The following is a 25,644-nucleotide window of genomic DNA, read 5'->3' on the forward strand; positions in this document are numbered from 1 at the left end:
GGATTCACTTCCCTAGACTTCCTTCTCTAAATCTTCTCTTTTAATCTCCTTCAATTTATTGTGTATGCATTCTGAATTTGTAGTTAAGTGACAACAAACACAACCTCTATGAACACCCATTCATCATCCTAAGAATGACTCTAAACACTTAGGTTGCCTTAGACTAGCGCAGTCCCAGTGGTTCGACTTACCCGACCAATAGCCCTATTTTACAATGATTCGTGCTATTGCGAAGGTTGATGTATGATTGACCAACCGATCATGACCTTGATAAAACCGGAGAGAATAGGCTACTTCAATTGAGTGAGTTAGAAGAATTGAGACACAATGCTTATGATAATGTCAAACTCTACAAAGAAAGAACCAAAGCCTTTCATGATAAGCATATTGTGAAAAAGTCTTTGGAACCTGGTAAAAAAGCCTGGCTTTTTAACTCTAGACTGAAACTCTTTCCTAGGAAATTGAGAACCGAATGGGAGGGTCCTTATGAAATCATCTCTGTTGCACCTCATGGGGCGGTTGAAATCAAAAATGTAAAGAAGGGAAATATTTTTAAGGTTAATGGACAGAGGTTGAAACCTTACATCGAGGGTCAAGTCTTTCAAAGACATTTGGAAGCTGCCTCTATTCTATCTTAAATTTTATTTCTTGCGAAGTCTAGATACTTATTTTTGGTTCATATGCATTGATAGCAACTGTGATTAGGATTGCATGAAATTTTATGTTGTGATTGAGCATTTTGCATAAGTTCGATCGATCTCAAATGAGAGTTCGATCGATCGAACTTCCACCTGCGTTCAACACTTAGAAAAATTTTCTACTTGCATCCACATGCATCCAAATCACCGCTTTGTCCTATCGTTCAAACTTATTCTTAGATCGATTAAGAGACCTTCGATCGATCCAACTTCAAAGTTTGATCGATCTCATGATCCAACACTTAGAAAAATTTTGAGCCTGCATCAACCTACATATTTCAGCTCTCTGTCTCATCGATCGAAAACATTCCAAGATCGATCTGAACTTCTTCGATCGATCCAACTTTAAAGTTCGATCGATATTCAAGTTCCAACACTTAGCCAATTTTCTGAGCCAAAAACCTGCATATTTTTGCCCTCTGTCTGATCGATCAAATATTTTGTTTAGATCGATCTCAGTTCTCCATTTCATTGTTTGACTTTGTTTGACTTTTTTTTTTTATAATTTTTAAAATTCAAAAATATTTTTATTTTATTCTCATTTTATTTTATTTTATTTTATTTCTCAAAAATATTTCAAAAATACAGAAAGATTTTGTTTTATTTTATTTATTAGTCAAAAAAAAAAAATTCCAAAAATACTTTGTGAAGAGATCATTCAAAGTTCGTTCGATCTGTGATTCTAGTTCGATCGATCGAACTAAAGAGTGACAGTTTTTAAATAGAACCGAGGATAAGATCTCATTCACCCTCATTTCCAAACCCTAGTTCCTACGCCGCTGTAACCTCACCCATTTCCTCCAGCTCCGGCGAGATCTCCGGAGTGAACCAGGTATCGATCTCTCCCTCTTCTCGGATCTTTTTCCTCTTCACATTTCATCTCTCCTCTCTTTGATTCAAGGTAAGATCCGAGACCTTATTATTGATTTCACACCTCGATTTGTTAAGAGTATGGTTTAAGTGTTTGATCCATTCCAATATTCATGATGATTGTTGGCCATAGATGAAGTTTTAAGCTTTTTATGTATATATGTCTATATTCGTCTTTATGTTGTATCCATTGTAATGAGTTACTTTGATTTTTGGGAGTGTGAGCCATTTTAGGTGATTGGGATTGATGTTTGTTGTGTTGATGGGCCCACGAACATGTTCATGTGGGTCCCATGCTTCCACAGTCACAGATCTGTGACTTCTCTTTTTTCACATAACACAGTTCGATCGATCAAACTTGTGTCTTAGATCGATCGAAGTTGTGAGATCGATCTCACTTATTTTTGATCGATCCAACCTTTGTGATCGATCTCACATACACACTTCATTCATCTTATATTCACTTCATGCTATCATATTTATACCCAATGCCTGTGATATTCCACATTGGATGCATTTCATACTTACATTGCTTTGCATGCTTCATATCCTATCACTTGCATAGATTCATGTCATATATGTTTTATCTATCTTATTTGACATACATGTTTCTATTGTGCTTTCAATGATTTATTCTAACAGTAACTCCCATTGTAAGATTTCCTTTTTGCAGACTATGACTAAGAATGACAGTTCTTCTACTTCAGCCATACCTGAGGCTCAAGATCAGATATGTCGCTTAGAGGAGCAACTTCAGAGTTTGGAGGATATGCTGGTTGCCCTTAGAGCTAACATTGTTACCCTTCATCTTAATATGTTGGCTGCCATTAGAGCTGACATTGCTCGCCTCCGTACGAAGATCTTGACTGCAATTGATGACTTAGCCAGGGAGATCCGCGGAGTTCACTCTACTTGTCCTGCCCCCTCTGCCTGAGACTCCCAGTCTCTTTAGCTTTTTATGCTCTCTATCTATGTTGTGTGTCTACTACACTTGTGATACTATTATTTTTGCAGCCGGGTCTGTCGGCTTTGACACTGGATGTATTGCACTTTATTGTTGTTTTTATCTATGATGGATGTCGTTTTTATTGATACATCTGTCCTTTTAACTCCATCAGGTGCATCATAGTGACTTCAGTGAGAGAGTGCTACTCGATTTTCAGGACTACCTTTATACCTCTCTCATCTCTTTATCTGTTTATCCCATTTACACTTGCATGTCCATTGTGCACTAATTATCCCATTTTGTTATCTAATGAGTTTATCCAAGTGCCAATTTTCAGGATCACAGTTCATCCCAAGTTTGGGGGGCCCATGCCACCCACTTTGGATACTTCAATCCCGATCATTCTATGCCTTAGTTGCACTGGTATACTCTTTCCTTTGCTTTCTTGCACATTGAGGACATTGTGCTATTTAAGTTTGGGGGGAATGGTGCTTTGCAGTGTTAGCTTTAAAATTTAAAATTTTGAGCATGATTTGTGTATTTGAGGGATATTTCTATGATTGGTCCATATCTAGCTATGATTTTGATCTTTTGAGGACTATATTGCTTAAAATTTAAAAATTGCTTGACTTGAGAGTCCAATACTCCTTGTATGCCTTGTGGAAGCCATTTAGGAGTAAATTTTTCGAAAGATTGATATCTTGCTTGCACTTATGGTCCACATCATCATGATTTTGTGATTGTTTTGAGATTCACTCTAGTATTCTACACTAGCAAAGGCGCACACTAGCATTCATTTTTGGGGTACATGCTTTGTTGATTATTGAATTGGTTATATCCCAATTGGGCTAGTAGTGTATTGAAAGCTTTCATTCTTGATAAAGGTGGATAACAACCCCTTTTCACTAAGTAGCCGGGATTCTAGCCTCATCAAGCACTGAACTTCTCGCCCCGAAAGGTAGAAGGCCCAAACTCTAGGTTAATAATTGAACTTGCTTAAAAAACAAAAAAAAAAAAAAAAAAAAAAAAAAAAAAAAAAAAAGAAAAAAAAGGAAGAAAAAGTTACAAAAGCAATAAAAAAGTGAGGACTTCTCCCAAAAGGTGAGAAGTGGGAAATGATTAGATGGAGGTTGTCTTGATTTGTAGCCTAGTTGATTTGAGCTTATATGTCCGTAGGGGTATTTGAATGCCTAATGCCCTTAAGCCGTCTGGTTTGGGAGTCATTGACCTAACGCTCGACCTCATGAATCATTAAAAAGCTTAATAGATCAACACATTGCACCCTGCTTCCATCTTTGATCCTAAAAAAAATAAAAAAAAAATAAAAAAAATAAAAAAAAAAAATTGAGTGAAAAGAATAAGCGCACCTAGAACAATAAAGCTTTAATAAAAGGTCCACTTTTTGTCTTGATGATCGGTACTAGATTTGTGTGCTAGTTTGAGGGTAGGGATGTGATTATTTCTCTAGTTGGCTAAGATAGCAACATATTTGATGCCAGTCCACTCAAAAAGGATTCTAGAGTTGTTTTGATTTGCATGATCATTTTCTTGATGTGTGGAGAACCATACTTGTTTGCTTGATGTTGAGGTTTTGGGAGATTGCTTGGAAATGTTTAAAAAATTTCATACTTGAGGTAGTTTTCTCCCAATGCTTGTTTGCAATATTGGTACTTCTTTTGAAAGAATGAGCTTAATGTTTATGGGTACCATTTCTGGAAACCCTCACGAGACTTCACTCGTCCACTAGGGGTAACCTAGGGGTTTAAAAGGCTTGTTGCATGTGCTAAGTGCAATCATGTTCCCTACGAAAGTGGCGTTATCCATTTATTATTTTCTAGTTCATAGTTGTACAGTTGTTCATTTCATTCCTTTACTTTCTAGTTCATTGCTAAGGACTAGCAATATTTAAGTTTGGGGGTGTGATGAGCACTGAAAAGTGCGTATTTATACCCCTTAAGCTTAGGCATTCTAGTACTTTGTCTATCTTAATTTACCGTTTTAGATTGATTTCGTATTATTTCCATTTTCAGGCACTTATCCCGAAAATAAGCTAAAGAGCTTAATTGAAACAATTTTGGGATAAATCAAAGAAAGGAGCCAAGTGGAAGCAAAAGGAAGAAAAAGGTGGAAATCAACATCTTCAATCGATCTCAGATCAAAGTTCGATCGATCCAACATGATCGATCTCAGCACTTCAAGATGGATCAGAGCCATAATGACATTTTCAGAGATCTCAAAAGTTCAATCGATCCAACATCATTCTTCGATCGATCGAACTGCTTTGTCCTTATCCAAATGATTAATCTTATCTAGTTGTACCACCCTACCAACCACTTTTGTCCTTTTCCCAAAAATATCTTCAAAATATCTCAAATTTGTCTTTATCCAAAAAACGCCACCAATGAAGATCGATCCAGCCTAAGTTCGATGGATCTCAGCCATGTTCGATCGATCCAAGTCCAAGGTTCGATCGATCGAACTTCCTTTAGTGCGAAAAATTTAAATTTCCAGCTCATTGAAAGTTGTCCTTTATCCAATCATTAGGGAATATTGTGTGCACGACCCCAGCTCATTTTAGGTGTCATTTGACCTACCTATATAAGGATAAGGATTACTTTTTCAAGGGCGAGCCAATATCATATCATATCATCTCTTAGAGAGTAAGCTTAGAGGAGGAAGAGGCTAGAGACACCATTGGAGACTCTTCATCATCCAAGGAGCAAATCTCTACCATGGAGTTAGCCCTTGAGGGTTGGAGAAGCACTACCATGAGTGGCTAGACGTCCTCTTGGGGCTAGAGTTAGCACCAAGCATGCTTTCTACATTTTGATTTTGTGTATTATTGAGGGATTAGTGTTGTAATACATGTTTTGACACTTTTATACATATAGACCTTGTTTATTCAATGATTTATGTGGTTTAATGCTTCCAATTGATCATTTTATTATATTCATATGTCTATGTTTGCTATAATAGATGTTCATGTGTTTGTCTCTATTTCTTGTGTTATTGATGCTTGTCTATGTGTATTAATGCTATAGATCTAGAGATTGTCAAAACATTGTGCTTAAAAGAATGCTCTTGTGATTTTCTAGATGGTCCATACTCATTTCTTGATGGATTGTGCCTCTCCCTTAGCTTAATTAGTTTAATTTCATATGATTAGCTTCATTGTAGTGTAGTGGTAGCATAGTTGTTAGATGGGAGGACAATCCATACTTGTTGTTTGATGTTCTATACTTTTGAATGTAAGTAGCATATGTCTCTAACCTTGTGGTGTATTTGGCTTGTGAGCTTAATGAAAGGATTAATGACTTGCTAGATATGTTATGCTTTTCACATGCTATTTAGACAATATATACTTAATTGCTAGATATATTGTGCTTTTCACATGTTGATTAGACAATATATGCTTAATTGGTCACCCTTACTAATTGAATCAACCAAACATACACACACATCAATATTGCAACACACATTACCCTTATTAGTCACTTGTTAAGGGTGTAGAAAGGAATTGCTTGGTGGTGACCTCTAAACCCCAGGATCTCTCTCTCTTACTTACTCTTTATTGCATTTAATTATTTAGTTTAATTTGCTCTCTAGTTTAATCAACCAATCAACCATTTGTTTGATCACTCGACCTACTAACCCTAATAACGATTCCACAACCAAGTAGGACTCCAATCCCTTGGGATGATCCCTACTCACTCTAACTATATTTTTAGTGAAGGTAGTAATGGCTTTTATAAATGTAAAACTTAGCCCTCGCCTTAATTGCACACTCTCTAAACTTGATTGTGATGGTGCGGCGACACATCACAGTTACATAGTGGTTAATTGAATACTCTTGTGGTTTATTTGATGGCTCACACTTGTTTCTTGATGGATTGTGTCACACCCTTGGTTTAATTAGCTTAATTTTCATGTCACTAGCCTAGATGTAGTGTAATTGCTTTAATTTCTTAGATAGGTGGACAATCCATTCTTGTTGCTTGATGTTCCATACTTATAAGTGCAAATAGTACATTTCTCTAGATTATTGTGTGTGTACTAATTGTGGTTTAATTGAATGGTTTATGGTCTCATTTGATAGGTTGTGCTATTCACTAGATTGACTAGACAATCTATGCTTATTTGCCATCCATGCTTGGTTTTCAATTAGTGACACACACACACACATTTTACAACTTAAATTTTTCCATTAATTTACAATTGCTAGTGTTTAGTGAAGTGAAGCTTAGTGGTGAACTCTAAGCCCCAAGACCCCTCTCTCATTTATTTTTTCCCTAATTTCTAGATTATTGCTTTCTTGCATTGTTTTAATTGAACCCTAGTTTAATTAAATCAAACTAGCTTTCGATCATTTGATCTACTAATCCAACAATTGATTCGAAAACACGCTTCCTTTCCCTTGGGATGATTCCTACTCATTCTAGCTACTTTAATAGTTAGTAGTGGTAGTGGCATGTTATAATTTCAAACTTGGCCACACTACACACTATATTGTGCAATATAGGTGTCTCGACACAACACTAGCAAGTTTTGGCACTGTTACCGGGGATAAGCAATGTTGTATTTTGGAAACAATTATGAATTAGTACTCTTTTGATCTTGTCTTTTTTTTTTTTTTAAATTTTATTTTGGTTACTTATTGTGTTTGTTCTTGATTGACTAGGTGTATTGAGCCAAGAGAAGTGAAGTAAAAGGATTCTAAAACAAAGAAGCAAGCAAGCTAAGCTAAGCTAAGTAAAAGCATAAAAAACTAAAAATAAAAAAAAAAAATTGCAAAGCAAGGCAAAGGCAAAAATTGAAAAATATTTGAAGTTGCTTAAAGACCCTTTGTGAGCTTTTCTAACTCTTTCTAGTTAAATCGTTGGCCCCTGTGGTGGCAAGTTCTTAATTTCTTAGATAAATAATGAGCCCGCGTGGAGACACTTTATTTTTCTTGCATATTGTTGAAAGCATGGGAGTATGGGAATAATGTATGAGGAGGTTTGTTGATTGATTTGTTGCGAAGGAGAAGTGCTTGCTACTTGCTTGTTGTTAGTTGTTGTTTTGATTGTGCATGCATGGTCGTAGGTCATTAAATCCTACTCTTGTCCCATTGAATTTTCACCTTGAATCGGTTGTTCGTAATCCTAGGGGAAGGGGTAATTCTAGTAACTCTATTTCATCAATGGAGGAACACAATGAGGATCATGTAGAGGACCTTGGTCCCATCGACCAACAAGGTATTCTTCACCCTAATGTGCATCATGACAACATTCAAGTACCATTAGGTATGCCAAGACCTTTCATTCCACAACAACAAGGCCAAATTCCATTGGGAATGCCTCGACCAATTTTTGTTCCACCTCCACCTCCCGTTGTTTAAGCAAATTATGGTGCTCGTGTAGAGCCACCTGTTGTGAATCCTCCTCTTGCTTTAAGAGATCATTATGTGCCAAATGAGTATAATGCACCAAAATGTATTCAATTACCTCGATTTATAGCACACCATTATGAGATTAAAAACTACAAACAATTCAAGTGCTTCCCAATTACCATAGGTTACCAAGTGAAGAACCTTATAAGCATTTGGATGAGTTTCTTGAAGTGTGTTCCACTGTGAAATACACGGACATGCTGGAAGAGGTTTTACGATTAAAACTCTTCCTTTTCACCCTTAAAGATAAAGGAAAATACTGGTTTAATAATTTGAGGCCTTTTTCGATTACTTCTTGGGCAGCTATGCAACAAGAGTTCTTAAAAAAGTACTATATGGTATTAAAGACCAATTCAATGAGAACTTCAATTCGTGAATTCTCACAAGGGGATGGGGAATTGTTTTATGAGGCATAGGAGAGATTGAATGACTTGTTTAGGAAGTGTCCACATCATGACATTCCTAAATGGCAATTGGTTCAATTTTTCTTTGAAAGTTTGTCGAATAATTAATAAGGAATGGTTGATGCTTCTATGGGTGGATCTTATCTTGATAGGCATGAAGATGATGTATGACGCTTATATGAGAGCATGAGTGAGAATTTAATGCATCGGTCTTTGTCATCTAAAAATGGTAGAAATTTAGGTGGAAGGAAGAATGTCGGCTTATATCAAGTCAATAATTCTAATGCTATAGCCGCTGAAGTGAAGTCTTTATCCCAAAGGTTTGATCAATTTTTGATAAACCAAAATTTGGTGAATCAAGTGTCTTCCTCCCCTAACCATGTTCATCATCCATTTAATGAATCATGTATGACTTGTTCTAGAGTTTTACATTCTACTTCCAATTGTCCTCATGGACATGTGCAAAATGAACACCATGAACAAGTGAATGCCACTTTTGTTAACTAATGGAATAATCCCTATAGAACTCATTATAATGCCGGGTGGAGGAACCATCCAAACTTCTCTTAAAAAAGCCAAGGGAAAGGCTCAAACCCTCCCCAAAGTGGTTTCTAAGGCAAGTATGTTCTGTCCCCAATGTAAGGCCAAGGTTTCCAAGGTTACCGTTCATCTTATAAAGCATCATATGGAAACTAATTTGCAAACTCTTATTTTCCAAACCAATCTTCATATTCTCAACGAAATTCAAGGAGTACCGCATTTGAAGAGAAAGTTTTGACCGCTTTGGGTACTTTGGAAACAAATACCCAATTGCTTCAGTCTCATTCCCAATTGATTGCAAAGCTAGAAACCCAAGTCGGGCAAATAGCTATTACATTGAAAGCTAGGGAAAAAGGGAAAATGCCTTTGAATCCACCACCCAAACAACAATTTGTTGTGGAGACCAATTCCTCTTCGGAAGGTTATGCACTTGAACATGTGAATGCGGTGACCACTTTGAGAAGTGGAAAAATTATTGATAATCAAGTTGGTATTCCCAATGAAGAGAATGAATCGGTGCAACCAAAAGTTGACACCCGTCTCGTCTCACATTCTATTCCTTTTTCATTGCATGTGACAGAATCTTTTATTGAAAATGTTTCCAAAAATGATTTTGAAAAAGTTTTTGAGTCTAAGGCTCCATTTCTGGATGCTTTGAAGGTATCCACCTCTCTTGAAAAGCAACAAAATAAAGCAAATGAAATAATTGATGTGGTTAGGCAAGAGAAAATCAATCTTCCTCTCTTGGATGCAATTCGACAATTTCTGGCCTTCGTCGAATTTTTGAAAGATCTTTGCATACTAAAGAGGAAGAATAAAAGCCAAGCACCAAAGAAAGTTGTATTAACCGAGCAAGTAAACCCAATCTTACAACACAACACCCTCCCAAAATTCAAAGACCCCGGTTCACCTACTACTTCTTACACCATTGGCGATCATGTTATTAATCTGGCTCTTTTGGATTTAGGAGCGAGTATGAATCTTCTCCCTTATACGGTTCATGTTCAATTAGGCTTAGGTGATTTAAAACCGACGTTGGTAGTTTTGCAACTAGCCGACCGATAATTAAAAAGCCCCGGGGTATCATTGAGGATGTTTTGATTAAAATTGACAAGTTCTTATTTCTGGTTGATTTTGTTGTCATTGAAATGGAACCGGTCCCAAATCTTAAGAGCCAAATTCCTGTTATCCTTGGCCGTCCTTTCTTGGCTACCGCTAATGTCAACATTAATTGTAGGATGGGGATAATGAAGATTTCATTTGGTCACATGAAAGTGAAGTTGAACATTTTTAATCTAACTCTGAATTCAATGGACAAGCATGAAGATGTATGTGTTATTGAAAAATGTTTTGAAAATGACAAAAATGAGTTTTTGCTTGATGGTGAAACATCAAATGGTTTGCTTTCAGAAGATATTTTAAAGAAAAGTGTTTCAAAACCAAGTGCTGAAAGGGTATGGAAGCCCAAGAGTTTTGTTGACAAAGGACCATTAATTTCATTTGAATCAAATCCAAAAAGTTCATTTGGGAATGGTTTGTTTGGTGGGATTCAAAATTCCATTCACCCCCACCAAGGAGGGGATGCATACTAAGATTTGTGATCTGGACTAAAAGAGCCCAACGTATTGCTAGAGACGTTAAAGATTAGTGAATTTCGTAGGGTTTACCAACCCTATTCCTCCCTCATTTCTTGTTTTTATGTTTTCTGCATCGTCTAGATATGTGTTGAATTGAAAAAAAAAAAAAAATCAATTTTCTGCATTTTGTGCACTTCTAGTGAAGTTTCGATCGAACGAAGCTCAGTTTGATTGATCGAAATTCCACTTCGATCGATCGAACCCACTAGATTGAGGACTTTTCAAATTCCATTTCAATCGATCAAAGTCCATTCCAATCAATCGAAGTCCATTTCGATCGATCAAAGTTAAGTGTTCAACCGATCGTAATCCTTCAATCGATCAAAAAGGCGTCATTTGAATTTCCGAAAAATGCCTTGGCCGTTTAGCTTCTAACCCTAATTTTTACTTTTATTTTTCTTCCCTCCTTCCTTATTTTTCTTTTTCTTTTTTCTTTCTTTCTTCTTTCTCTTCCTCCTTCTCATTCTCTTCGTTCTCTCTCGGCCAAACCTTCTCTCTTCTCTCTCCCGAATCTCCACATTCTTTCTTCCTCTCAATCACTCTCCCTCAATCTCACTCTCCCACCATAGCCACCAAAACACCACCCCACCTTCATCTTTATCTCTCATCGCCGACAAACCCAAGCTTCGCCGCCAATCTCCATCGACGTCGGCGAGATTTTTGGCCCATAAGCGGCTAAAAATCGGTCTCTTTCTCTCCATCACTCTCGGTTCACTCATAGTCACCATCTCCGGCCGATTTAGGCCTAGGAGATCTCGAAACTAGATCCGGCAAGCTCTTCAACTTTCCGGCGAATTCCAGCGAAGTTCTAGTCGTCTTCCCCGACTACGGTTGGCCGAAAAATCTTTAAAAAATCCCGAATCTCCTTCTCCTTCTCTGTTTTTGATCTTCTCTCTCGGGTACGTGTAAAAATCATTTTATTTTTATTTTTATTTTTATTTATTTTATTTTGCTTTTGTTTACTTTATTTTATTTATTGTTATTTTATGTCTTGCATTTTATTTGTCACTTGTTCATATTCTTGTAGATATAAAAATCAAAAATCAAAATGGAAAACAAATAAAAAAAATTAAAAAAATCGAAACAAATAAAAAAATGAAAAATGCGAAATTGTTTATAAAAATTTTGGGGACAATAAACTTTGTTATGCTTACTTTGATTCCATGGAATGATGATGGTGATGGGAATGCTTTGATGTGGTTTGTTGGAGTAGCTTAGAAGGAGAACGGGCATGCTTTACTTGGATTTATGGATTAATTTTGTGGGCGGTGTCCTTTATTGATTATTAAATGTTAAAATTGATTTTTGATTGTTGATTGTGATTTAAAGGAATATTTGTTGCGTTTTAAAATTTTGGGATGTCTATTTTAAGGGGAAACCATGCTGGATTTTCGAAAAATTTAAATTAAACCTTGATTTTAAATTCAAAAAGGCATATGGTTTGTTTTTGGGACTTGAAATAGAATTTGGATTTGGATTGCAAAGAAAGAAAATTTTAAAATTGTTTTGAAAATCCAAGTTGTTTTGACATGTGTAGTTCTTGACTTTGGAAATATATTAATTGATCAAATTGTGTTTGTTGATTTGAATTGCAAATTTGAATGTCAACATGAAATTTTTGCCTTGAGATTTCAATGAAAGGAAAATTTCTTTGGACTTAAAATATTTTTGAACTTGTAATGGCATTGAAAAATTGAAATGTTATGAGCAAGTCCCATCTTATTTCATTTGCTTGTCTTGAATATGAAATGCATGGATGTGTTTTTAATTGTCTGAATTAATTGCAAGCATGACTTGACTTGAATTGTATATCTTTGAACTTGAAAATGCAAAGTCTTGTCTTAAATGCTTAAAAGTGCTCCAAATGGACTTCTTCGAAAATTTTTGATCTCTAATTGACTTTTGCTCTTGATTTAACTGCATTGTTTTGGTAAAATGATCTTTAAATGATAAAATGCTTTATAATCACACTTGTTAGGTTTCAAATGATTAAAAAGGAAATTTTTGAACTTTGTTTTGAAAATAAGAAGTCGAATTGCATGATTCATTCTTTTGATGTTCATTGATTGCATGATTCTTGTCATGAAGCTTCTATACAATGCAATTGAATGTTTTAACTCCAAAGTTTTCAAAAATTCGAATTTTACCCCAAAAGTGTTGAGAAATTCCAAAGTTGACCAAAATGCCCTTGTTGGAGTTGAAGCTTGTTCCATTTGATTCCTTTCCATCCATTTGCATTTGCTAAGTGCGTTTGAACTTGTCTGAAAAATGTATTGGATTGCCATTCCAAACCAAACTGTTGAAGTCAATTGTTTAATGTTGTTTTCTGAACTTAAAACTTGTCAAATGTGTTCTTCTTTGAATAATTGTGTGTACTTTTGAATAATTGCAACTTGTTATTTGTATATACACCATTTTGCACACACTTATGCCACATTGACAGTTTTTGAGATTTTCAGAGCATATTTTGGACTTAACTTCTTGGAATTAATTTTGACTAAGTTTGGGGGTTTATGGTGGATTTTTGAAGTTTAAAATGCATAATTTGGATATGATTTCTGTTTTTTTGGCCTTAGTATCACTTCTTGAGCTTCAATAGAATTTTGAAATGGAATTTGACTTGACTCTGAGGATATGTTTGCTTTGTTTTGCCAAGTATCTGTTTACATGTCATATGTTTGACATCATTTACTTGTGATCTATTCTTGAGAGCCAAGTAAAGGCTTCTGACTAAGGTTCTTTCCGGTCCTAATTTTGACTCTAAGATGGTAAGTTTCTTGCAATCTAAGTTGTTGACCATTCTCTGCTTTATTTAAGCCTTAATGTAATAACCCTAATTTTAAAAGGATAGTCTCGGCATTTATTTATTATTTTTATTGTATTTTTTGCATGATTATTTGGTTTAATTATTTTAATTAATTGTTTACCTATGTGTCATGTGTTTTAAATTGATTCAAGTTATTTTTTTTTCTTTAATTGGCGTTTATTGTTTAAGTGTTTTTAGTTATTTAATTGGGTTATTTAATTGGAATTAATTAGTTAAGTGGATTTAATTATTTAATTATATTTTTTTTCATTTAATTCTGTTTTAAGTTACAGTTAAATTTAGGGTTGCAATTACATAGGTGGCCGACGTAGGAATTTATCTTAGGTCGGTTTATGGGCCGAGATGGGCTTTGGCTTAAGGTTACATGGATTAGGGTCTAATCACTAAGCCTATAAGTATGTGTGTCACGGTGGTTTAGGGTTTGAGAATAATTAACCGGAATTTCTGTAAAAACAACAGAGACCGTGAGATACAGAGAGAGAGAAACAGAGAGCAGTTGTGGGAAAACAGAGTGAGGCTTAAGAGGATTTGTACAGAGAGGACCAAGGATAGAGACAGAGTTATAGGAAGCTTGGCGGCATTCAGAATTGCAGGAAAACTTAGAGATGACACAGGGATTTCATAATTGAAATCACAGGCAAGTTCTTCTCTTTCTCCTTCCCTTTGGCTCGTGTTCTGTGCACCTAGATAGTCTCTAGGGATTAACTAATTAGTAAATGAAACTTATGTGTTCAATGTATGCTTGTTGATGATTTGTTTGCATTGAATCCAAATCTGTTTATAGTTCGTGTATTGTTGCTTCCTGTTCTGTTCATTAAAGCATATTAAAAATCTGTTGAGTTTTGGTTATGATTCTTGCCTCTATCTTCTGTAAACAAACCCTAGGGATGTTAATGGGATGTTATAAGACTCCTAAGATCAGTTTGTGAAGAGAAACAGAGAGGTTGGAATAGAATTATAATTTCGGTTTGGTTCCTAACGCAGGTTAGTTTGGTAGCAAATTTAGTCTCTGTAATTGTTTTTAATTGTTGTTATCAAGCCATTGGGATGCTACTGGGTATTAATAGGACACCTAAGTTTGGTTTTAAAAACTAACAGAGGGTTAGGAATAAGCCCGAGAAGGAGCACAAGAGCTGAAACGACGCACCGGGGACGATGGCTCTCAAAGGAGGTGAGAGCCGGCTCCATAGAAGTGGGAGCCGGCTCCCATAACAAAGTGGAGCCGGCTCTAGGGAGTCCTAGAGCCGGCTCTAGGCTGGAAAAGAGCCTGCTCCAAATTCTGGAGCAGGCTCCCTTGTTATTTTGATTTATTTTACGGTTTTTTTTTTAATTTTCTACATACTATGTTCACTGTTGGAGCATGGAGACTGTTTGAATGAATCTGGAACTTTACAGAGGGATCAAGGAATGGATTCTGAGTGTTATTAAGACCCTAAATTGAGTAAAGTTTAATTCTAAGTTGTCGGGACAAACAGTGTAAAAATTAAGGCACTTAACAAATGGAAGTTGAATAAATTGCTGAATTAAAATTCAGCAATTGGATGGAACATAATGTGTTTATAAAACTTGTTTTAGAATGCATTCAAGTGCATGATAAGGTCATTTAATTATTAATTTTGATCTATGCATGCTTAGGAGGCTAGTTGCTGAATTACTAAATTGTTTACTGCAACTATATGGTTAATGCTTGGATTTAAACTGCTGAAATATTTAAACAATCTTTTGAATTGTTTTAGCAATTTATTGGTTAATAATAGGATTATTTAACCTATTCACATGCATGATGGAGTCCCTGACATATTAAATTTGGTCTATGAATGCTCTGGATGTTAGTTGTTGATTTGTTAAATCGTCTCCTGCAACTATATGGTTAAATGCTTGGATTTAAATTGCTGAAGCTTTAAATATTTTTCTGCAATTGTTTGGATGGTAGTTTTTGGTCTGTAAATTATTGAACTGTTATATATGTTGTAATTTACATGGATATGGAGGATGGTATGTACCGGTATGGGACGGTGACATACTAGGGACGGTTTAGCTCAAAACGCATAAACCTAACCTAATGGATTAATGGAATGGATTGAAAGATATCGAATCCTAATTGTGGCTAAGTCAGATCAGCTGTAAACAAGTTGGATGACTTCCTGGATTAACGGATGGTAGTTAAGTCATATTAATTGAATAAGTTGAATGACTAACTAATTGGTTTATTGTATGACAGTTTAATAAATAGTTGAACTGCATACCCTGGATTTGGACGGATTTTATATATATGGTTATGGTACCACGAGTTGAGCTTGAGTCTCAGACTCGTTGGTTAGGGTGCGTATATGCAGTGGATGCGTAGCTAGTTATAATAGGTTGAGGTGTACCCTGTTAGGTCTAGGTACTCATGCCCACCTTTGGGTGCATATTCGCATGTTGCCTTCTATTCAGGTTGAGACCCCTATTATAGACTGGTGAATGTCCCTTAGTGTGGATATATTTATACGTATGGACTAGATAGATATTGTGAGGTGTCTACGGTGTATCTGCGTATCGGGTCACTGTATGGATTGCAGTTAGATTAGAACTTGCTCGTGGGTCTGACCCACTCCTTTATTATTCTTTTCAGGTACAGGACGATTCCAGCCTTAGAGCTTGATCGTGCTTGTCAAGGACAGTCTCACCTTCATCTGATTACGTAGGACTTCTCTCGATATTTCTAGCATTATCTATTTTCAGTTTTCAGTTTCAGTTGAACTTTTGGTTAGGGGTCCATCAGTGGATTCCCAAGTTGTAACCTTGAAGTTTTGGAGGATTGGATTTTCAATTTTCAGTTATACATGGAGGATTTTATAATTAATGTTACTTTCAGTTTTATTCCATCACTTTTGGTTTCATTTTGTCATCTGTGTTCGCTTTAAAATACTTTAATTGTTTGATATTCCCTCGGGTTTGGGCCCGGGCCTGATCAACCCGTGTCTCGGATCCGAGGGGTATCACAGTTGGTATCAGACCACTCCAGGTTCAAATGTCTCTAGGACGTTTCGTATTAAGACTTCCGCGTAGCGTTTTTTTTTATAGAGCTTATGTTTAGGATTTGTTGAATTCTTTTACGGTTCGTTTAAACTCTTACTGATGTCTGTCTTTCTATGTTAACAGCATGGTTAATACTGGAAGAGGACAGAACATGAACAGTCGACAGAGGAGAGTGGCACGTAGACAGCAGGAACGTCTACAACGTCGGCAAATGGAAGAAGAGCAGCAAATGCCAGGGTTTCAGGAGGAGCAGGAGGAAGTTCAACAGACGCAGGGTCAGGACAGAGATTCAGAGATTCCTCCACACCTCAATGACCTTGTTGCTCGGGCTATAGAGGCTGGGGTAACAGCTGTACTCCGGAACCAACCACAGGTTCAGCAGGCACCTGTACCAGCACCAGTAGTTCAGACGGATTCTTGGGGAAAGGCTAGGAGCTCTTTCACAAAGGGGAGTCCACCTGTGTTCTCAGGCTCCACTGATGCGAGAGCAGCTCACCAGTGGAAACAAGACATTAAGCGTCATCTTTGTTTGGTTCAGTGCACGGAGGTTCAGAAGCAGATGCTTGCTACTTTCAAGTTAGTTGGGGATGCACTACAGTGGTGGGAGTCAGTTACCACCCCAGAGGAGAAGATGACATTGTCTTATGATGAGTTCAGTGTTCGCTTTGACGAGAAATATTTTCCCTATGCAGTCAGGGCAGCTATGAAGACCGAGTTTCTAAGTCTGCAGCAGGGAAACATGACAGTGGCAGAGTATGAGCAGCAGTTTACACGCTTGTCTCTCTTTGCACCGGAGGAGGTGGATACAGAGGAGAAGAAGCGTAACAGTTTCATCAAGGGACTGATGTGGTCTATCAAGAGAGCTATTACAGGTAGTCCAGCCTATACTACCTATGCTCAAGTGGTAGACGCCGCGCTACAACAGTATCAGTTGACTGTGGACATCAGACAGGCTCGTGGTGAGAAGCGGGGTGATAAAGACTCTGCTAATCAGTCAGCTGAAAAGGGGAATGGCAATGGTCACCGGCAGAATGACAAAGGCAAGTTCCAAGGGCAACAGCCTTGGAAGAAGCACAAGGGTGGTTCAGATGCTCATCGGAATGGGGCACCTATTCAGAGGCAACAGAATAGAGGACCACAGGCAGGACAGGGTCAGCCACAGGCTAACCGACAGAGGAGGCCATTTGGTACTTTCCAGGGTAGTTGTTACACTTGTGGAGAGTATGGTCATACCACCAGGCAGTGTCCTAAAGCAGGACAGGGACAGGGATAGTATGTGCAGCAGGGACAGAGGGCGCCAGTGCCTCTACCAGCTCCACAGGTTCCACGGGTTCAGGGACAGACACATCTGGCTTTACCGGCACCGCCGCAGACTCAGGGACAGGTACCACCGCAGTTGCCCTATGGCAGGGTATATAACCCCAAGCAACAGGATGTTTAGGCACCTCAGACTATTGAGGGTAAGTTTTCTATTCATGGGTTACATGGACGTGTTTTATTTGATACGGGTGCTACACACTCATTTGTAGCTAGGACTTTTGGTGCTTTATCTGGGATGCGGACGAGGGTATGCACTAGACCTCAGGGTATTTCTACACCATTGGGTGATACAGCTATTATACATAAGAGTGATGGGCCTGTGACACTAGATATTGGCAGACTCAGGTTTCTAGCCAATCTACTGGTCCTGGACATGCACACTTATGATGTGATACTTGGGATGGATTGGTTGTCTCACTACTATGCCCAAGTTGATTGTTTTGATAGATCTATTATTTTTACCATACCTGGTCAGGATATGTATGTAGTAGCTATGCCACGTTCTAAAGGAGGTGGTAGCACCTATTTGTTCCATGTGGAGGAGGAAAAGGATGAGGGGATTACTGTGTCATTGGATAACATACCAATTGTACAGGATTTCTCGGATGTATTTCAGGATATTCCAGGGTTACCACCTAGTCGCAAGATTGATTTTGTGATAGACTTAGCTCTAGGCACTGCGCCTATTGCTAGGGCACCCTATAGGATGGCACCGGTAGAGATGAGAGAGCTGAGGGATCAGATTCAGCAGTTACTCAGCCAGGGTTTTATTCGTAGGAGTACATCACCTTGGGGAGCACCGGTTCTGTTTGTGAAGAAGAAGGATAGTTCGCTTCGTCTGTGTATAGATTACAGGGAGTTGAACAAGGTTACGATTCGTAACAAGTATCCTTTGCCCAGGATTGATGACTTGTTTGATCAGTTAAGGGGGGCCACATACTTCTCCAAGATTGATCTGCGTTCTGGGTATTATCAACTGAGGGTTAGGGAGCAGGATGTTCCTAAGACAGCGTTTCTCATGAGATATGGTTCTTATGAGTTTCGTGTTATGCCGTTTGGGACGACTAATGCACCTGCAGTGTTCATGGACTTAATGAATAGAGTCTTCCGGGCTTATTTGGATCAGTTTGTTATTGTCTTTATTGATGATATCTTGATCTATTCTCGGTCGGAGGACGATCATGCTAGACATCTTTGCATAGTCTTGCAGACGCTTCGTGAACACCAGTTATATGCCAAGTTCGAGAAGTGTGAATTTTGGTAGCGGGAGGTGAAATTTCTGGGTCACGTGGTGTCAGAAAAGGGGATAGCAGTGGATCCGGCCAAGGTTTCAGCGGTGGTTGAGTGGGGACAGCCTATATCACCTACTGAGATCCGGAGTTTTCTCGGTCTGGCAAGATATTACAGGAGATTCATCCAGGGGTTCTCCAAGATAGCAGGACCACTCACTCATCTGACCAAGAAGGGTGTACAGTTCGTGTGGGATGAACACTGTCAGCGAGCTTTTGATGAGCTGAAAAGGAAGCTGACTTCTGTACCGGTTCTGGCTACTCCGCAGAGCGGGATAGAGTATCTTGTTTACACGGATGCTTCATTGCAGGGTCTTAGATGTGTATTGATGCAGGAGGAGCGACCGATTTCTTATGGATCTCGAAAACTTAAGCCTCATGAGCTTAATTATCCAACATATGATTTGGAGTTGGCAGCAGTGGTTTTTGCCTTGCGTATTTGGAGGCATTATCTATTGGGTGAGTCCTTCAGATTATTCAGTGATCACAAGGGTCTGCAGTACTTGTTCACTCAGCGGGAGCTGAATATGAGACAGCGCAGGTGGTTGGAGTTTGTAAAAGACTATCATTTTTCTATACAGTACCATCCGGGGAAAGCGAATGTGGTGGCGGATGCACTCAGTCGCCGACTTGTTGGTAGTCTTTCTGTTCTATTAGCTATTGAGTGGAATGCTTTGAAGAATGTAGATGAGTTGTCAGACGCTTTTATGGCTTGCATGGTGGTTACACCTTCCATCATTCGCAAGGTTTTACAAGCACAACTCACCGATCAGCAGTGTGTCGACAAGGTCGCAGAGATAGCTTCCGGAAAGGTTCCATTCTACTATGTTGGGGCTGATGGAGGTTTAAGGTACAAGGGACGGTTAGTGGTACCTTCTGCTGATAATTTGAGGAAGGATGTGATGACTGAGACTCACCACTCTGAGTTCTCTATTCATCCAGGAGGTGATAAGATGTATCAGGATATGAAACGGCAGTTTTGGTGGGCAGGTATGAAGAAAGACATTGCTCTTTTTGTTTCTCAGTGTAGTACTTGTCAGATGGTTAAGATTGATCATCAGAGGCCGCCAGGAGCTCTACAATCACTACCAATTCCGGAGTGGAAATGGGAGAGCATATCTATGGATTTTGTGGAAGGGTTGCCAAATTCTTTCAAGGGGCATAATTCCATATGGGTCATTGTGGATAGGTTGACCAAGTCAGCTCATTTCTTGCCTATTTGCACTGACTACACTTCAGAGCAGTTGGCGAGGCTTTACATTTTAGAGATTGTGAAGCTACATGGCATTCCATTATCTATTATATCGGACAGGGATTCGAGCTTTGTATCTGGATTTTGGAAGAGTTTTCAGCAGGCTTTAGGTACGGAGTTACACCTTAGTACTGCTTATCATCCTCAGACTGACGGACAGACTGAGAGGGTGAATCAGATTATGGAAGATATGCTTCGGTCGTGTGTCCTAGATTTCAAGGGCCACTGGGAGGAATATTTGCCACTTGTGGAGTTTGCTTATAACAATAGTTTCCAGACGACTATTGGGATGGCACCTTTTGAGGCGTTATACGGTCGACCGTGTCGATCACCTGTTTGTTGGATGGAAGTTGGAGAGAATCGATTCTTAGGTCCTGAGTTCATCAAGGATACTTCTGAAAAGATTGCTCTTATTCGAGATCGCATGCGTACTGCCCAAAGTAGGCAGAAGAGCTATGCTGATCGTCGCACTCGTGTTTTGGAGTTTCGGGTTGGGGATCAGGTTCTTCTCAAAGTATCTCCTATGAAGGGTGTTATGCGCTTTGGGAAGAAAGGGAAGTTGTCTCCGCGGTTCGTCGGTCCATTCATGATTACGGATCGAGTGGGAGCTGTCGCTTATCGGTTGGCACTTCCGGATAATTTGGATCACGTCCATAATGTGTTCCATGTTTCCATGTTGCGGAAATTTCTCCGTGATGAGGATCGGTATCAATATATCGATGTTGGGGAGATTGAGTTACAGCCGGATGCAACTTATTTGGAGCCACCATGTCGTATTGTTGACCGTCGAGATCAAATCCTTCGCAATAAGGTTATCCCTTTGGTTCGTGTGCAGTGGAGCCATCACAATGAGGCCGAGTCCACTTGGGAACGGGAGGATGTCATTCGCTCGCAGTTTCCTGAAATATTGGAAGAAGGTAAGGGCGAATTCTGAGGACGGAATTCCTTTTGTTAGGGGGGAAGAATGTAATAACCCTAATTTTAAAAGGATAGTCTCGGCATTTATTTATTATTTTTATTGTATTTTTTGCATGATTATTTGGTTTAATTATTTTATTTAATTGTTTACCTATGTGTCATGTGTTTTACATTGATTTAAGTTATTTTTTTTTCTTTAATTGGCGTTTATTGTTTAAGTGTTTTTAGTTATTTAATTGGGTTATTTAATTGGAATTAATTAGTTAAGTGGATTTAATTATTTAATTATATTTTTTTTCATTTAATTCTGTTTTAAGTTACAGTTAAATTTAAGGTTGCAATTACATAGGTGGCCGACGTAAGTATTTATCTTAGGTCAGTTTATGGGCCGAGATGGGCTTTGGCTTAAGGTTACATGGATTAGGGTTTAATCACTAAGCCTATAAGTATGTGTCTCACGGTGGTTTAGGGTTTGAGAATAATTAACCGGAATTTCTGTAAAAACAACAGAGACCATGAGATACAGAGAGAGAGAAATAGAGAGCAGTTGTGGGAAAACAGAGTGAGGCTTAAGAGGATTTGTACAGAGAGGACCAAAGCGGTTGAGTAAGGATTAGAGACAGAGTTATAGGAAGCTTGGCGGTGTTCAGAATTGCAGGAAAACTTAGAGACGACACAGGGATTTCATAATTGAAATCATAGGCAAGTTCTTCTCTTTCTCCTTCCCTTTGGCTCGTGTTCTGTGCACCTAGATAGTCTCTAGGGATTAACTAATTAGTAAATGAAACTTATGTGTTCAATGTATGCTTGTTGATGATTTGTTTGCATTGAATCCAAATCTGTTTATAGTTCGTGTATTGTTGCTTCCTGTTCTGTTCATTAAAGCATATTAAAAATCTGTTGAGTTTTGGTTATGATTCTTGCCTCTATCTTCTGTAAACAAACCCTAGGGATGTTAATGGGATGTTATAAGACTCCTAAGATCAGTTTGTGAAGAGAAACAAAGAGGTTGGAATAGAATTATAATTTCGGTTTGGTTCCTAACGCAGGTTAGTTTGGTAGCAAATTTAGTCTCTGTAATTGTTTTTAATTGTTGTTATCAAGCCATTAGGATGCTACTGGGTATTAATAGGACACCTAAGTTTGGTTTTAAAAACTAACAGAGGGTTAGGAATAAGCCGGAGAAGGAGCACAAGAGCTGAAACGACGCACCGGGGACGATGGCTCTCAAAGGAAGTGAGAGCCGGCTCCATAGAAGTGGGAGCCGGCTCCCACAACAAAGTGGAGCCGGCTCTAGGGAGTCCTAGAGCCGGCTCTAGGCTGGAAAAGAGCTTGCTCCAAATTCTGGAGCAGGCTCCCTTGTTATTTTGATTTATTTTACGGTTTTTTTTTAATTTTCTACATACTATGTTCACTGTTGGAGCATGGAGACTGTTTGAATGAATCTGGAACTTTACAGAGGGATCAAGGAATGGATTTTGAGTGTTATTAAGACCCTAAATTGAGTAAAGTTTAATTCTAAGTTGTCGGGACAAACAGTGTAAAAATTAAGGCACTTAACAAATGGAAGTTGAATAAATTGCTGAATTAAAATTCAGCAATTGGATGGAACATAATGTGTTTATAAAACTTGTTTTAGAATGCATTCAAGTGCATGATAAGGTCATTTAATTATTAATTTTGATCTATGCATGCTTAGGAGGCTAGTTGCTGAATTATTAAATTGTTTACTGCAACTATATGGTTAATGCTTGGATTTAAACTGCTGAAATATTTAAACAATCTTCTGAATTGTTTTAGCAATTTATTGGTTAATAATAGGATTATTTAACCTATTCACATGCATGATGGAGTCCCTGACATATTAAATTTGGTCTATGCATGCTCTGTATGTTAGTTGTTGATTTATTAAATCGTCTCCTGCAACTATATGGTTAAATGCTTGGATTTAAATTGCTGAAGCTTTAAATATTTTTCTGCAATTGTTTGGATGGTAGTTTTTGGTCTGTAAATTATTGAACTATTATATATGTTGTAATTTACATGGATATGGAGGATGGTATGTACCGGTATGGGACGGTGACATACTAGGGACGGTTTAGCTCAAAACGCATAAACCTAACCTAATGGATTAATGGAATGGATTGAAAGATATCGAATCCTAATTGTCGCTAAGTCAGATCAGCTGTAAACAAGTTGGATGACTTCCTGGATTAACGGATGGTAGTTAAGTCATATCAACTGAATAAGTTGAATGACTAACTAATTGGTTTATTGTATGACAGTTTAATAAATAGTTGAACTGCATACCCTGGATTTGGACGGACTCTATATATATGGTTATGGTACCACGAGTTGAGCTTGAGTCTCAGACTCGTTGGTTAGGGTGCGTATATGCAGTGGATGCGTAGCTAGTTATAATAGGTTGAGGTGTACCATGTTAGGTCTAGGTACTCATGCCCACCTTTGGGTGCGTATTCGCATGTTGCCTTCTATTCAGGTTGAGACCCCTATTATAGACTGGTGAATGTCCCTTAGTGTGGATATATTTATACGTATGGACTAGATAGATATTGTGAGGTGTCTACGGTGTATCTGCGTATCGGGTCACTGTATGGATTGCAGTTAGATTAGAACTTGCTCGTGGGTCTGACCCACTCCTTTATTATTCTTTTCAGGTACAGGACGATTCCAGCCTTAGAGCTTGATCGTGCTTGTCGAGGACAGTCTCACCTTCATCTGATTACGTAGGACTTCTCTCGATATTTCTAGCATTATCTATTTTCAGTTTTCAGTTTCAATTGAACTTTTGGTTAGGGGTCCATCAGTGGATTCCCAAGTTGTAACCTTGAAGTTTTGGAGGATTGGATTTTCAATTTTCAGTTATACATGGAGGATTTTATACTTAATGTTACTTTCAGTTTTATTCCATCACTTTTGGTTTCATTTTGTCATATGTGTTCGCTTTAAAATACTTTAATTGTTTGATATTCCCTCGGGTTTGGGCCCGGGCCTGATCAACCCGTGTCTCGGATCCGAGGGGTATCACACTTAAAGGGGGTCACGAGCCATGAGTGATCATAGGAAGTTGATTTTGTTGCATTAGAGTACAAGATATTTCTTTATCTGGAGTTTTTGTTGATATACGTGCATTATTTAGATATAAGCTATCTAGTTGCATATAATATCCAGGATTCTTTCTTGAACTTGTCTGTTATAACATGCTTTGGATTATAGTGTTTTGCAATCATGCATTCCACTTAGTCTTTATTACATGACATGCCTGCTTCTTGAGTCCTAGGTTGACAGTTGTAATAATTTTATGCTCCATGTTATGCTACTTACTCCATTTGATCTTCACTGTTGCACTTGTAGACATTCTTGCTTAGGAATTGATACGATGTCATCCTAGGGTCTACTTGCTATGTCATTACAGCATCTACTTGAGTTTTAGTTTTGTGAATGCACGTTGCATCATTTGTACACATAATAGCCTATGCTTGCCCTGTTGATCATATTCTTGTTCTAAATGTTCTAAATGTGACTTTTCTACCCTCTATGCCGTCACTGCGTTGCTTATTATGCTTTGATCTATCCTGTCTAGTTGAGGCATGTTGAATGATAATTCTGAAGCTTTCTTAATCATTTCTTGCAGAAGCATTATCTTAACTGTCTATTCTCTATTTCTATTTAATTTAGGCATGCTTTGTGTTTTCTTATCAGTTGCTTACCTTATTCTCTACCTATGCACTAATTTACTCTTGTTGTTTTTGCAGATGTAGTGCAAATAAAAGACTTTTGCTAGAAAGCGAGTACAGAGAGCTAGACAGCCTCCTCCTCTATCTCCAGTGGCAAATTTTTCTTCATCATCTTTATCTTCTACATCACTCCATTCTGAGCTATCTTCCATGGATGCTGAGCACCCTATTATTTGAGAGGTCCCTACTGAGTCTTATACCAGTAGGAAGCAGGAAATCGAGTACAGATTTGATCGTGATCTATTCTCTACATTGGACCAGACCAAGTAGTCCTATGATGAGCTTGTGCGGAGGGGCATTGATAACATTATGACACCATCAGACACAGTTGTCTATCCCTGGTTAGTTGCACTATTCTACCAGCACCTCTAGATGGATGAGGATGACGTACTTCTTTTACATACCACCATTGGTGGTCAGGAGATCGATATTTCTATCCCAGCCATAGCTGATTCTTGTCGATGCCCCCACACTTTTCCATTGGCTGCTGATTCTCAGGATCCCTTTTATCCTAGTACTCCACCTTTTCCCACTAAGTTGATTATGGTAGCTACATTATCTCTATATGCTGCATTTGAGGGCAACACCTTTGCAGACCAAGTCGAGATTGATCCCCGGTATTGGTTCATTGACTCCGTGTTGTACCTCAATGCCTTTCCATCAGACCATGGTACTCAGAGGTGAAAGGGGATCTTTCAGGCTCTATACTGCTTGAGTCAGGGTTATTGGATGATGC

General features: G+C 38.2%; 1 pseudogene; it reads right to left on the reverse strand.

Annotated features, from left to right (window-relative positions):
• Positions 1 to 8,303: 8,303 nt before the first annotated feature.
• Positions 8,304 to 8,402, reverse strand: LOC132287443 (small nucleolar RNA R71; annotated as a pseudogene).
• Positions 8,403 to 25,644: the final 17,242 nt, after the last annotated feature.

Source organism: Cornus florida, unplaced genomic scaffold, assembly GCF_030987335.1.
Source record: "Cornus florida cultivar Cherokee Brave unplaced genomic scaffold, ASM3098733v1 CherokeeBrave_3.0.0_Hap2_Chr11, whole genome shotgun sequence".
Classification (NCBI taxonomy): domain Eukaryota; kingdom Viridiplantae; phylum Streptophyta; class Magnoliopsida; order Cornales; family Cornaceae; genus Cornus; species Cornus florida.